The sequence below is a fragment of the Chiloscyllium plagiosum genome, unplaced genomic scaffold (assembly GCF_037043375.1).
Source record: "Chiloscyllium plagiosum isolate Xiang-an unplaced genomic scaffold, Cpla_swu_hap1 HiC_scaffold_10, whole genome shotgun sequence".
NCBI classification, from domain to species: Eukaryota; Metazoa; Chordata; class Chondrichthyes; order Orectolobiformes; family Hemiscylliidae; genus Chiloscyllium; species Chiloscyllium plagiosum.
In genome coordinates, this window is record NW_028270148.1 from 19,248,455 (window position 1) to 19,263,221 (window position 14,767).

The window sequence follows — 14,767 nt, forward strand, 5'->3', positions numbered from 1 at the left end:
GAATGCTCTCTCATGGCAAACATTCTGTCTGTGGGCATTATTCAAGCTCTCTCATGTTCCAGTTGGAGGAGCAAGTGACCACATCTTCAAGCACTTGAGGGTTGTCCAGATTTTCTGCATGAGGTTGAAACCTGGAACTTGGACATTCGGGTCATTAGGTTGCAGATAGCAATGTCTATAGTCAACCAGGAGCTACTGTATATCAAGGGATGCAATGGAAGAAGACGAGTTTCACATAATATTTACAGCAACTGGTGCTCAATGGCCTGTGAATTCTAATAACTTTCCAATGTTTGAAAGAGAATGAAGCATTTTTCAGCATGTTTAAACTGCAGCTCACGAAGTCTATAGAAATCTGATTACAAGGTTTCCTTGGAGCCAGTCATCAATTGCTTATTTTCAATTCTTGTGAAGAATCCTTCCATAACCGTCCAAAAAAATCGTACCCAACGTCAGGAGGGCAAAAGTTGGATCCAATGCACAAAGCAAATTGCTGGGAGAACCTATGAGATTTGGAGGGATAATATGTATCTCAGATTATCCTGAAATATTCAGTACAGGCAAAAATACTGTATATGAGACCCTGATTCTGTCTCCATCAGCCTGATTTGGAGTGGGTTGTCAATTGATTCATTTCAAGCTAATTGTAAGTGCCCAATATGCTAAGGCATGCCTTGTCACCTCTCAGCCATTACCTTCAGACAATTCCAAACATTGATATCCTTTGTGAAGAGTACATCCACTGAAGTTTGACTGCATTGATGGGTCTACCTCAGAATCAAAACACAAATCACTGAAGTGTCTTAAAATTCACAGCAATGCTTTACACATACACAACTGGGAACCAATAAGTATTTCAGTAAAAATTATAGTAGAACTGCCAGTGCAAGGGTCAAGTCTATAACTGAACAAACAATGACTTTGAAATTTTATGACTAAGATTTCAAATGACTATCTTTTTCATCAAGGCGATCAATTAAAATTTGCACTCAGACATTTTCCAAGATGAAAGAGATCTGACAGTAAAGGTAAGTATCCAGGGGCCATATCTGACAATGAAACTCTATAGTTTTAAAATAATCACTCAGTATCATACCACAAACACTGGCAAGACATCAGGGCAATGTGAAGCTAATGGTCAGAAAACTCTCAAAAGCATGAAATCAGAAATTATTAGAAAAGTCCAACAACACTGCCTTCATTCATTCATGAGATGTGGTATCTCCAGCTGAGCCAGCATTTATCGTCCATCACTAATTACCCTCAAGAAGTGTTGGCAAACTATCTTCCTGAACTGCTGCAGTCAAGGTACACCCATACACCATTAGACAGAGAAAAATCCAGGATTTTTAACCCATCAGTACTGAAGGAACAATGAGATTTTTCAAGTTTGGATGTAAAGTGGCTCAGGTAGAAACTTGGAGATGGTGCGCATCCCACAGCTTGGGTTTGACTTGATACAGTAGGATGGAATAACCTACCACATCATATCAAGAGGTAACCTAGTCTTGACGAGCAACAGTTGCAAACAGTTCAAAATAAAAAGTATAAACAATGGACTAAGACAGACCCAGAAGCAGTTCTGCCCATGTGTCTTGGAAGGAAGTGCTGTGCATCACTAAATGGTCTGAAGCCATACAGTTATACACAGTCTCAAGTCAACAAGAGAACAGTTCTCCGTTTACAACATACAATCGCAAATTATTCATATCCTTCCCACCTAAAATAAAATTGTCACTCCTATTCAAAAAAGGATCACTTTTTGACCAAATATAGCGGAATTCCAACTAACAAAGCTAAGTAATTTTGCATCTCAAGCTACACATTAATTTTTCCCAATTCAAGTGATCAAACTTGCTCCTTATTCAACACAGGAACAATGCTGACTACTTTAATCTACAAAGCTCATCATTCGCAGAAGTGATATCCTCTAGTGCAGTGAGACCTGAACAAGGAGGCATTAACTTAAAATGGGAGCGAGGTTGTTCAATGGAAGTGTTTGGAAACACTTATGAAAGTCAGCAAATCTTCAGATCTCTCGAACTTAGGTCTGGTTGCACGTTCACTTTGAAGTCACAAGGATCTCACAGTTCAAGTCCAATGTCAGGGCATAGCACAAGAAAACAAATCTTTAGTAGTGCAGTAGTAACAGAGTGCTGCCTGCCAGAGATGGAGTATTTTGAATGAAATGTTAATCTGAGGCTGCTGTTACTCTCTCAGCTGGCAGAAAAGACCCCACAACATTAGTTTGAAGGTGAGGGAAGGTCTGCGGTGAAAGATTATTACTCAACAACATGATAAAAAAAAAGACTCTGGTCATGATCACATTGCTGTTTGTCGAAGCTTGCTGTGAGCAAATTGACTGTCACTTTTCCTACTTTCCAACAGCAGGCACATTTCGAAAAATACTCTTTAAAGCTGTTGGAGATGTCTGACAGTCTGAAGGAACATCATCATTCAAATCTTTTCTTCGTTCAAATATAAATCAGATAAACATGGGGGTACTGTAACTGAAATAAAAATTTAACATTTGGTCCAACTCTGGGATAGCAGCACTCAATTTATGCAACTTACACCCAGTGGGTAATAACACCAACTCCAAGTTGTTCAACCATTCCAGGACCAATCATAGGCTCTGGCAAGCTCGGTCTCGGTCATCGTTTACGGTCACTAGCTCACAAACCCATCAACGTTTTGTTGCTAACAAGAGCTGCTTCAGTACATCCTCTTGGGGCCCAATTCTCTGCAACCTGAACACTGAATTTTAAAAATTGTTCTCTCGTTTAAAAATTGTGTGAATTCGGTTCACACGAAAACAAAACAAAAATAATATCATCCTTACTCCTTAGACACCAAACATAATGAAAGAATAATAAAAAAGGAGTTTTTTTTTGTTTTGAGAGGGTAGATTGGATTATTTTGGTTCCTCCAAACATTAGATTCCCTACAGTGTGGAAACAGGCCCTTCGGCCCAACCAGTCCACACCGACCCTCCCAGACCCATTTCCCTCTGACTAATGCACCTAACACTATGGGCAATTTAGCATGGCCAATTCACCTGACCTGCACATCTTTGGACTGTGGGAAGATTCCGGAGGACCCAGAGGAAACCCACGTGGACACAAGGAGACTGTCTGTGTGGAGTTTGCACAGTCACCTGAAACTGGGATCGAACCTGGGACCCTGGTGCTGTGAGGCTGCAGTGCTAACCACTGAGCCACCGTGCTGCCCATAAAAGCATTGAAGCATTAGGGCAGATGAGGTGGAGGGGATGTAAAGGTTAAGAAAGGAAGAACAAGTTTGGGACAGGCCTCAGTGGTCCAATTCATCATACAAAATAAGCTAACAATATACAGAGGTCAAATATGCCGTCAATAGAACAGCAAAATCATTCAGATGCTGAAAATCAGAATTAAAAAAATGTTGGGGGACAAGAAAAAAAAGGAATGAACTGTTCAATAATGCCAACATTTTCTACATTAATGGCATTAGAGAGAATAGTAAAAACCAGTGACCTGAAGGTTGGCTGCTGGGGATTGTTTGATAATGTAAACTTAACCAGGTTTCTTTTAACAACATTTCAAACCAGTTTTAAAACAGAGAGAGCACACATTTGAGAATTAGTACAAGAGTGCGTGAGAAAAATGTAATATAAGAGTGAGAGAGTGAGAGAAAGAAAGACAAAATATTGACACCTTAACGTGAATCATAAAATGTCATGTCACAGAAGGAGGCCATTCAGCCCATTATATCTGCACCAGCTCTCGACAAGAGGATCTCTGAAGCCCAACCAGATCTTCCTCCTGCTTCTATTGTCCTGCAATTTCCTCTTCAGCTCCTTATCTAATTCCCTTTTGAAGGAAACAACTGCACATTGCCCCACCACCCTCTCAGCCATCATGTTCCAGATCATAATTACATGCTGCGCAAAAATAATTGCTGAACAGCTTACCTTCCCAATGCTCCCTTTGCCATTCACCTTAAACTAGTGTCCTTTTGGTTCTTGAATGCATTAACAAGAAAAGTTTCTTCCTATCTACTGTCTCAATCCATTGTGCTTCTGAATAACTTTATCGATAAGAAGAGGGACAGAATTCATTTCTCTTCCTCCTTACACACACTCATTGACAGAGCTATTCAAAATGGGTCCAGGCAGAGAAAGCAGTAAGAAAATAGAGGTGATTGGTGAAAAAAAAAACATGATGGCAATTAGTAGAACATTTGTTTATAAAAACCCAAGTGGTTACATTCTGATAACCAACATACAAGAACATCGGCTCATCTGTTATAATTTCTTGGTGTGCACTGATTGCCTAATTTATCAAGCATCAACTAAAGAGAATATTTTGGATCTAAATCCAAAAAGGCATAAATCCTGATATTGGCCAGTCCAAGAACTGTGGCTATTTTAAACATAAAAGTGAAGAATTTGCTATCCTTCAATTCGATGTGGCATTAAAAACAACAGCACATATCTTTACAAAACTGGAGCAGATTGCATTGAGCTAAAGCCTTTAAAAAAACATTCCCTCCATCAGATTATGTTCTGGTCAATTTAATTTATGGTTTACAAGAACCAGATGAAATCCTCAACATGATAAAAGTTGACAAGAGGGCTTTTATGAAACAGAGGCTGCTGTGAGCACTGCATCAAAGTAAATGGAGTTACATTCCTCAAAGAAAAAGCTGTAACTGAGTTCTTAAATTGTTATTTTTGGAGTGCATTTCCAAAGCAATATTCCATCTTAAATATTTCCAATGAGTGAAATAAGCAAAGCTGTGCCTAGGATAGCTAATGAACAACAAATGAAAGGGTCACTTTCCTTAGAACAGTTCTTGATCCATCTTAAAGTTTTAATTTAAGCAGAGGGTTTGAAGTGGCTTTCAATATTTACTTATCTCCCCAACAGCCTAAAGCACCAGTGATAAAAATTTCAAATGGACAGATGCCAATTGCATAGAGGCAAGATTGCAACTTTACTACACTCCTGGCCTGATTTTAGTTTACAGCTTTTGGAAATAGAGGTGGAATATTTTTTTCAAACAAAATTCTTTAAAACTAAAAGGAAAAGGTTTCATAGTTACATGAGCCCTGGAGGTCCAGTTAATAAAAGCCCAGTTTGACAAAAAGAATCAAAAAGCTATGTTCATATGGTATTAAGTTCAGTCAATGTAAATTTCCACCAAACCATGTCTTCCTTTATTGACACTGGAATGGTTCAAAAAGGTGACACACCAGCTCCTTTCTTTATTCTTTCAAGGAATGTGAGCAGTGCTGGAAAGGCTAGTAATTATTGCTCAGATCGGATGGTGAGGGAGAGTGACACCCCTTGAAATCAAAGCAGACTGAATGCAGCATCAAGGAGCTCAAACTAAACTTGATCTTCAAGGGCAGTTTGGGCGTGAGCCAACCAACACTGGCCTAACTACCAATACCCACATGCACAGAATTAAGCAAAGTGCAGGTATGTGAACTCCCTGAACCACTGCAGATGGCTTAGGGACACCCACAATGCTGGTACTGGTTCAAAACTTTGGACCAGTGACGGAGGAACATTGATATACATTCAAGTCAGAGTGCTGCAAGGCTTGGAGGGAATCTTGCAAGTGGTGTTGCCATGTTTCTGATTCTTGGTCCTTCAATATGTTAGAGGTTGCAGGTTTGGAAGCTGCTGCTCAAAGAGCATTGGTGCACACGGTTCATATTTTCACCAGTGGTGCAAGAACTAAAATTTCAAGGTGTAAAGTGGTATCTTTTATACAGCCTCCCAAAACTCACCCATGTTCCCTTTGGCTCAGTTGAGTAGATTTTTCACCATGAAACGCAAGTCTGTGGGTTCAATTCAGATCCTCGATAAAATGAAGTGCAAAACTTTGACATGTCACCTTTCAGATTGCGGAAAGATCCAATTTTCCCTCCCAGGTTGGGTGTGGGGCAGCTCTTGCTGAGGAGCTGGCCAATATCTGTCCATTAATCAATCCACTTCTCTCTCAACCAGTGATGGTAGCTAGTAACATGCAAATTACCTGCTGCGTTTTTCTAAATTACAGCAGTGATGGAACTTCCAAAAGAAGTTCCCTTTGATTTTAAACCTCCCCAAACATTTGAAAAAGGTGGAAGAACTTCTATTTCCCTTCCTTTAAACCTTGAAACTTTTTCCAAACTCACACTAACCTCTTCAATAATTCACTTCCATGAGGAGCAGAAACAGACCAGTATTTGGAGAATAATCTCCTCTTCTTTGACATACCATAGTTAAGTACAAAATGTCCAGACATGTAAAGATACCAGTCTAGACAAAAGAAAACTATACCAACTCAATGCCATATGACAAACCAGTTTTCCTGCTCAACTGCATAATAGTTAATGTTGAAGTTGCTTTGAGTTCCACCCAATCGGATAATTCCATAAGAGTTTTTGAATTGAGAAGAAACAAACAGTCTCATGCAAGGTCCAAATGGAGGTAGAAATCTTGCATCAGACTCCAAATAGTCTTTGTAAATTGTGCATAACTACTCTATATAACCTATTGTCATCATGCAATAAAACACAATTTTGTTGTGCAAGACTTCGTCAGACTTAAGTGGTTTATCCATTGGAGGACCCTTCGATTCAGCATGGAAAGGAGGATTCCTTTTGTGATAGGTGAGCTCTGAAAGGGCTGGCACTACTTATGACCCCTGGAAAGAACATCTCAATTTAGTTTTGATACATTTTTATTGATCTTCTGATTGTTCTGTCGTGGTAACACACTACCTAAACTGCTATTGTTTATTTGATAAGAGTATAAAAGGAAGATACACTAACTGCAAAGCATCAATGCTGGCTCTGCAACATAACTGTGCCACATGGTGATCAGCAGAGAGGATCATTGCATAAACAACTCAAGGTAACAGTGGAAAAAAAAATCCATGTGACCAGGAGAAATATTTTCAGAAAACAAGTGAGTTTACAGTTTTAAGGAAGTTACCACTTAAGATACAGGCAATGAGCAACTGAAACAAAGGCAGAAGCAGTCAGCAGCCCTCATGGAAGCAGGTCAAAAGTAGCACTCCAAAAGATAATCTTCACCCTAGAGGTGCAGGAGGCCCTGGGAAAAAATAACATGGGCTAAAGTAAAGACTAGCCACTTAGGGAAGTGACTGAATCATTAAAGAAGACAGGAGTGCAGAACAGAACAAGTTAAAAAAACCCTCAGTGGGAAAAGGAGGAAAACAAAGGAAAGGGCATACAAATCCAGGCAGAGAAGGATGAAAGAGAAAAGAAATGCTTCAGTCTTCAAAACAAGCATGCTCCACAAGACAAAGCTACAGTAGGCAGGGCTACAGCCAGAATATTATTCATACCAAAGTCACTGAATCTCAAAAGGTTTTAGGGTACAATTGAGACAACAGAGTCTATCAGAGAAAAGTGTTTAGAAGAATGCAAAGACGTGATCGGGCCATGCTCAATTCAAAACCACGATTTGGCAGGAAGATTTATTAAGCCCTCAGCCATTAGGGTGTAACTTAAAGTGCAAAAGACCTACAGTGAATTTTAGACCATGAAAGACTGGAAGTCATTGTGCCCATGAAGTAACAAAAAGGTGAAGACTACTAGTTTGATCTCCAGCAAACAGTGCAGAGACATAAATAATAAATGGAACAGAATTCAAGAGACTTTCGGAGAGGTTTGAGGTAGAAGTAGTTTTCCTCAGTAATAAGCAGCTGAACTAGATTTATATTTCATGATGAGGTCCTAAAAAAGCATTGGTATATCGCATTTAACCCACTTGTCAGAATAACCAACCATCTGTGTTTGAAGCCAAGAAAACATTGGTTTAATGTAAACTACTTTGCAACATTATTTAATCTCACTGTTGCAGAAGATCAGATAGCACTAGGAGAAACAGGTTTCTAGGTGTAGGGATAGGAGAAAGAGGGGGAAAGAATGGAAAACATTAGTGGTTCCAAACACATGTCTGTAAAGACCATACTTTTTAAATAAGAAAAAGGGTATTTAATGCCATGTATTTGTATGTTCCCAGCTGATTCAAAATTCTCAACACATCCCAGAGTGAAGCCTTATTTGATCAGTCAGAAGTTTAATTAGTTTAGATTACTTACCGTGTGGAAACAGGCCCTTCGGCCGAACAAGTCCACCCACTGAACCACCGAAGCACAACCCACCCAGACCCATTCCCCTACATTTACCCCTGCACCTAACACTATAGGCAATTTAGCATGGCCAATTCACCTAACCTGCACATTTTTGGACTGTGGGAGGAAACCGGAGCACCCGAAGGAAACCCACGCAGACACGGGGAGAACGTGCAAACTCCACACAGTCAGTCAGTCGTCTGTTGGCAACAAAGTTGGTTGCTTGGTGATATTCACAATTATTGAATTTAAAAATTATTGAAATAAAAAAAATCAAAATATTGAACATATTCACAAGACAGCTTTAAATCAAAATACAAAAGTTGGATATACAAAAGGAAAACACAAAAATACATAAATATTAAGCAGTTATGAAATACATAAAAGTGGATAAATCCCCAGGACCTGATAAGGTGTGCCTTCAAACTCTGTGGGAAGCTAGGATAGTGATTGCTGGGCCTCTTGCTGAGGTACTTGTATCATCAATAGTCACATGTGAGGTGCCGGAAGACTGGAGGTTGGCTAACGTGGTGCCACTATTTAAGAAAGGCAGTAAGGACAAGCCAGGGAACTGCAGACCGGTGAGCCTGACATAGTTGGTGGGAACCCTGAGGGACAGGATGTACATGTATTTGGAAAGGCAAGGACTGATTAGGGATAGGCAACATGGCTTTGTGCGTGGGAAATCATGTCTCACAAATTTGTTTGAGTGTTTTGAAGAACTAACAAAGAGGATTGATGAGGGCAGAGCAGTAGATGTGATCTATATGGACTTCAGTAAAGCTTTCGACTAGGTTTCCCACGGGAGACTGGTTAGCAAGGTTAGATCTCATGGAATACTGGGAGAACTAGCCATTTGGATACAGAACTTGCTCAAAAGGTAGAGACAGAGGGTGGTGGTAGATGGTTGTTTTTCAGACTGGAGGCCTGTGACAAGTGGAGTGCCACAAGAATCGGTGCTGCGTCCACTACTTTTCATCATTTATATAAATGATTTGGATGGGACAATAAGAGGTATAGTTAGTAAGTTTGCAGATAATACCAAAATTGGAGGTGTAGTGGACAGCGAAGAAGCTTACTTCAGAGTACAACAGGATCTTGATCAGATGGGCCAATCAGCTGAGGTTTGGCAGATGGAGTTTAATTTAGATAAATATGAGGTGATGCACTTTGAGAAAGCAAATCTTAGCAGAACTTTCCACTTCATGACAAAGGTCCTAGGGAGTGTTGCTGAACAAAGACCTTGGAATGCAGATTCATAGCTCCTTGAAAGTGGAGTCGCAGGTAGATAGAATAGTGAAGGCGGCGTTTGGTATGCTTTCCTTTATTGGTCAGAGTATCGAGTACAGGAGTTGGGAGGTCATGTTGCGGCTGTACAGGACATTGGTTAGGCCACTGTTGGAATTTTGCGTGCAATTCTGGTCTCCTTCCTATTGGAAAGATGTTGTGAAACTTGAAAGGGTTCAGAAAAGATTTACAAGGATGTTGCCAGGGTTGGAGGATTTGAGCTATAGGAAGAAGTTGAATAGGCTGGGGCTGTTTTCCCTGGTGTGTTGGAGGCTGAGGGGTGACCTTATAGAGGTGTATAAAATCATGAGGGGCATGAATAGGATAAATAGGCAAAGTTTCTTTCCTGGTGTGGGGGAGTCCAGAACTAGAGGGCTTGGGTTTAGGGTGAGAGGGGAAAGATATAAAAGAGACCTAAGGGGCAACTTTTTCACACAGAGGGTGGTACGTGTATGGAATGAGTTGCCAGAGGAAGTGGTGGAGTCTAGTGCAATTGCAACATTTAAAAGACATCTGGATGGGTAAGTGAATAGGAAGTGTTTGGAAGGATATGGGCCGGTTGCTGGCAGGTGGGATTAGATTAGGGGGGGATATCTGGTCAGCATGGACGGGTTGGCCTGAAGGGTAGGTTTCCATACTGTACATCTCTATAACTCTATGACCTTCCTCCCACAACATTCTTTTCAGAAACTCAACACTACTCCCATTTTAAATCTAAATTCTTAGATGCCAATCGCACTGCAGTTTATGGTTTAGAGACTTGCATAGCTTGGCACTTTACAAACTAAAACTTTCTCCAAAGATGAAATACATCCACTGAACTGAATTTTAAAAAAAGTGATCTCAAGTCTGTCTTCTCTCCAGATCATGAAAAGTTCAATATTTCAACTGAAGATCGATTCACAGCACAGATACCCTGCAATGCATTTGACCGAAGTCACGTTCTGCACTGTCTTGCCGATGGTGTACTTACTTTATTTCTCCAAATGACTTTGACCTTTAAAGAAAGTAAATGCACCTTCACAGAACTAAAATCTATATTTCCTTTAAAATGCAAAATTACCAAGTGACAATATATTAAAAAACTTTATCGCAGCATAATTCGAGAGGAATTGCAGACAACTCTCTTTTAGAGAGATAATTGTTTAGACAGCATTAGCAGCAGCACAATATTAAACTTGCTCGTCACAAGTCTAGAGGCGAAAGGGAGGTCTGCAGATGCTGGAGATCAGAGTCGACAGTGTGGTGCTGGAAAAGCACTGCAGGTCAGGCAGTATCCAAGGAGCAGTAGAATCGACATTTTAGGAATAAGCTCTTCATCAGGAATCGTAAGTCTAAGTGAAAGTCAATCTGAGTAGGCACGCTCTTGAAATTCTGAACACCATGCTAACCAATGAAATCACCAGCCCCCATGATATTGCAGCATCTTGTTATCATTACCACCTGAAGTATACTGTTAGCAATTCTTTCGTTGCTTCAGTAGGAATCTTTTCATTTCTACAATGCCTTAAAAAGGACTTCAGAGCTTATCAAAGCATTTCACACCCAATCACTTTTGAATTATCAACTTAAATGATTTCAATTCATATTGAATCTTTCATAACCAGACATGCCAAAGCACTGTGCAGTGAATTAAGTATTTTTTGATATGTAGTGCATACATAACAGCAACTAATCTGGACACTGCAAACTCCCTGAAATACCAATGTAATAACAGAACAGATAGTGTTTTCATATCAACTGAGGGACATATTGACCAAGTCAACCTGGATGTTTTTGATAAAATCTGAAGTGCGACATGTACAAATAACTTCCCAAATTCTAAAAAAGGTAAAATTTGCAAACAAATGAGCCTCAACCAACATCAAATTGGATAAAAGTCAAATAAGCAGAGGGATTTTTTTTTGTTGCAAACATCTCCCTCATGATAATATAGCAAGTTAAGCAGATGACTGGAGTTAATTGATTTACAGACCAGGTAGACAGAAAGGATGGATAAGTGGGACTTGTGTGAAGGAGCTGTAAAAGTGAGTAGAAGCCTCCTTAGAGTGCAATGGCAGTGCCTCACCTCTGGACCAAGGTCCTGATTCAAGTCTAACCTGCTCCTGATGCATGAACCAACATCTCTGAACAGATTGATTCAAGAAGAGTGAGCAGAACCAAAGGCCTTTGTGGCACAGCAGTAGCATCCATACCTCCAAGCCAGGAGGCCTGGGTTCAAATCCCACCGGTCCCAGAGACGTGCACTAATCATGGAGAATTTGATTAGAAAATAGGTTGAAAAAATTAAGTGCGAGTACAAGGGACTGTAGTGATGTCGTGTACTGCCCTACGGACAAGGAGGCCCAGGTTCAAGACCCACTTGCTCCATCCTCCTGAGAGAATGGGTCATCTCTCTAAACTGGTGGATTTAGAAATATCTGTAGGAGATTGGCTTGGGCCAGAAGTTGTGTGTTTAAGTCCCATCTGCTCCGGAAGTATGAGACAGTAAGAGTGAATAGCATGTCCAAACAGGTTGATTGAAAAAAAAAGCCTGCCTATTAAGGGCTGTTGTGGTGCAGTGGTAGTTTCCTAACTCTGAGCCAGGAGACTCAGATTCAATTCCTACGTTACTCCAGGAGGAATGTGATAACATCTGTCTGAACTTGTTTACAAAATATTTATGAATGAACATTAAATAAACTATCCACAAGGATGTCACTGACTAGTTTGGACCCAAATTGACACCTAGACCAAATTATTGATAAACCTCCTCAGAATAACCAGCCTGTGTCTCTCAGTCACATGAAGATCAGATCAGCTTAATATGGCAGATTTCCAACCAGTAAAAGGAAATTATAATCCAAATAGGTCAGTTTAGTTCAGTTGGCTGCATAGCTGGCTTGTGATACATAGTGCTGCCAATAATGTGTGTTCAATTCCTATACTGGCTGTGGGTAACTACGAAGGGGTCTCCCTCTTAATCTTTCAAAGATTTAACTTGATGCATGGTGCCAAGTTCTCCTTTCTGATTAAAAAGGTATTGCCTTTTCAGACATGGCAAATTTATATTACTTTAATAATCCAAATAGGTTTTTAAAAACATTAATCCAATAGTCCCCATGACAGATGAGCATTTAGTTTCATAAATATTACAATGTTGAATTTAAGTCAACTGGTGTGATTTGAACTCATGACCGCAAAGCATTAGCTGGACCCCTAGATTACGAGTCCAGCAATAATACCTATACCCCACCATCCCTATCATTGGCAGCTTTAGGACACCCATGTCCTTGCCTACAGAAGGTTAATTTTATCCTGACCACGAACCAAAAACATGAAGAGGCCTAAATCCTAACACCCAGATCTTGATATGATAACTTGATAGCTATGTAACCAGATAGGCAACACAGACAGAGTTCAAGTCTCAATCACATTGAAAGTTGAGAAATTGACTGCAATTAATAATAACTTTGTGGGTTGGCAGAATAGCAAGAAAAAGAACACAAAAGTGATTGTTCTGTTGTAACCACCCAACTGATAGACATCACTTCCCTGAAGAATGAGTGTATCAGACTCCAATTCTACTGTGCGTGGTTTAATACTTGTACCCTTAAGACAACAAGGGATTGACAAGAACAAACATTTTTTTCTTTTTAAAAAAAAAGTATCTTGCCTTGAGAAGAACTGGTCTAAAACAGATTCGAGCAATACCAATTCTTCAAAGCAACATCACGGACTGCAAGTCAGGAAAGAATGCAAAAAAAAATCAGGGAGGAGTCAGTGAATTGGAGGAGATTTGGGGCTTGGTGAGTGGGGCAGGGGGCGTGTGCAGGGTAAACTGAACTGGAGCGAAACAATCTTTGGAGAATTTGAATTTGCTTTGATTTTCAACCACAACTAGAGACTTGATTATGACACTAATCTTACATAGATTAAACTGGCTTAAATTGCAGCAATAAATCAATACCACAGGTTTACATTAAAAACTTACCTCCCATAGGCAACATTTCTGAGGAACCTCACATTTCCTTCCAATTATCTTTATTTGCCTCTGTCACTGCTACCTACGGAATTTCTTTTTCCTCAGCTAAATATTTGTATCACCATCCCCAAAAGAGAGACTCAATTTTTATAAAAACCATTAAAATTTAAATTCCAATGATATTTTGCCCCCCAAGTAGTTTTAATTTCTTGATGTGATTTGTGATATCCCTTGAGCTACACTTGTGTAAAATAGCTTTTTCATGAAATACTGACAATGAACCCTTTGAGAGTGTTGCAGTTTTTCAGAATAACTCAAGCTTTCTATCATTTTTTTTAAACTCAATGTTAATAGAATTGAAGCAGCCTTTCCAACAGAGTACTGGAAAGTTGCTGTGTTGGCATCTTTTCATCAGCAAAGGGTCATTTCATCCCATGTCACTAAATAGAGGTCTACCAATGGATTAGTGGTGCTTACAAAAATAAAGAGATCACAAAACAAGGTACATCAGCTACAGCCAACATTCCTTCAGCTACCTTCAGCCTCACAAAACCTTGGCTGAAATCAACTTGACATGTATCATCGATCTTGGCTTCCTGGCATCATCGACTAATGTAAGATCAAGAAGGAGGGCATTCAGCCCTTCAAGACTATTCCACAACTGAATCATGGTTGACCATCTACCTCAACACCATTGCCCTGTGCTATCTCTTCCCTGCTGAGTGGGGCAGTTGAGGTCACCTCATTGAATGATTTTTGAACTGTGGAGGAATTAGGGGGTTGTGATGAGCAGGGTGGGGAAAGCAGAATTGAGTCCATGAAATGACCGGCCATGGCGGGGTGGGCTTGGCAGGTTGGATGAGCATTGAGAGGGTGTTGCTGCAAAAGCACAGCAGGTCAGGCAGCAGAGGACCAGGGGGAAAGAAAAGACATTTCAGGCCGGAGCCCTTCATCAGGGAAGAGGCCTCATTCCTGAATAAGGGCTCCGGCCCGAAATGTTGGTTTCCCTGCTCCTCGGATGCTGCCTGACCTGCTGTGCTTTTCCAGCAACACATAACTTTGATCTCCAACATCTGCAGACCTCATTGTCTCCTTGACAGGTTGGATGACATACTTTATTTCTTGTGTTATGTTCTTGAATATTTATAAATCTATCAATCTCTGTCTTGAATTATATTCAATGAGTGAGCTTCCACAGTGCTTTGGGGTAAATATTTCCAAAGATTCACCACGCTGGAGTGAAGAAATTCCTCCTCATAACAGTCCTAAATGGCCTACTCTTTATTCTGAGACAACACCCCTGGTGCTGGACAACCAGGGGAAACATCCTTCCCACATTAATCAATCAAGCCCAATAAAGAATTATGTTTCAACTAG

At 40.2% G+C, this 14,767-nt stretch overlaps 1 protein-coding gene across 2 annotated transcripts in view; it reads right to left on the reverse strand.

The window, feature by feature from the left end:
• Positions 1-14,767, reverse strand: part of smyd3 (SET and MYND domain containing 3) — an 815,623-nt gene that overhangs the window by 774,453 nt on the left and 26,403 nt on the right. Inside the window, exon 1 of one of the 2 annotated variants that reach the window (XM_087991171.1) lies at positions 3,953-3,969. The exons of the other annotated variant lie outside the window; for it this stretch is intronic. The gene's annotated coding sequence lies outside the window, so the exon portion shown is untranslated. Of the gene's footprint in view, positions 1-3,952; positions 3,970-14,767 lie in introns of those variants that run through there. 2 annotated transcript variants of the gene reach the window in all.